This window comes from Penaeus monodon, chromosome 31, assembly GCF_015228065.2.
Source record: "Penaeus monodon isolate SGIC_2016 chromosome 31, NSTDA_Pmon_1, whole genome shotgun sequence".
NCBI classification, from domain to species: domain Eukaryota; kingdom Metazoa; phylum Arthropoda; class Malacostraca; order Decapoda; family Penaeidae; genus Penaeus; species Penaeus monodon.
In genome coordinates this window covers 13,322,110-13,323,094 of record NC_051416.1, presented here as the reverse complement: position 1 = coordinate 13,323,094, position 985 = coordinate 13,322,110, and the positions used below count along the sequence as shown (strand labels likewise).

Below are 985 nucleotides of genomic sequence, written 5' to 3'. Positions count from 1 at the left end.
CCTAGTGTGTGCTGAAATAACAGTTACGACCACTCAACCACCTATTAGAAATACAGTTATATATTTTTCCATGCTGTGCTTACCTTTGCAGATTTCACTGGCACTACGTTTGGGAACTTGCTGCACCTGTAGATTCAAAATCAGTTGCCACTTTGTTCAAATATACGATACAGTCTGAAAAGAAGGATCTTCCGTTAGCCACAATCGTTTAGTTTAAGTAGGTTGTTATTCCTAATTACGCTTGCAAGGGATGTAGGATTTTTTTTCTCTCTCTCTGGAAAGTTACTCTCCCCAAAGAAGAGGAAATTAACGAACAGAGCTATAATAGTCAATCGTATGCAGAGTCCTCCCAAGAATCTTAGGCCTATATTTTGAGGCTGAAGTAAACTGCGTGCAAGTAACGGCTGAAGTAAATTTATTTTTTTGAAATAATCTACAAGAAAATCAAGGGTTACTGGAATGAAGCAAGTCATTCAGCCTCATTTACGGATCGAAAACAAATGCAAATGCAAGATGGATAAAATTATTTTTCATATATATGATTAGCAAGAACTATGTTGGATATTTTATGAAACGTGCCAAAACTCCATAAATATACATTTATTACTAAGAACTCAAGGATTTGTATCAAAGGAATAAGAAAGTTGTACTTGCATATGACTCTGGGTAGACAGTCAGACGATCATTGGAAGCTCCTTACACTGAACCCTACAGTCATCGAAAGGAAAGGAAAGTACTATACCTGAATTTCCTACTAGAACCACAACAAATATCTCGACAGATTTAAGCCAGCATGTATCACTAAAGCCACCAAAGGAATCTATGAAAAAATGAAGTAATAAGGAAACAGAACGTGACCCTAAATTTGAAGCAGAAGGTTCAAAATTCAAATAGAACCCCAATGCTCTTGTCTTTTTCTCCTCCTCCGAGTTCTGAAGGATAACTCCTTCATTCGATTTTTTTTTCTCTCTCTCTCTCTTTAAAG

At 36.4% G+C, this 985-nt stretch overlaps 1 protein-coding gene across 1 annotated transcript in view; it reads right to left on the bottom strand.

Annotated features, from left to right (window-relative positions):
* The window catches only part of LOC119593043 (ankyrin repeat domain-containing protein 11-like), a gene marked incomplete in the record, with an annotated part of 115,245 nt that overhangs the window by 112,679 nt on the left and 1,581 nt on the right, over positions 1–985 (bottom strand). The window contains 1 exon segment of the mRNA XM_037941943.1: positions 84–174.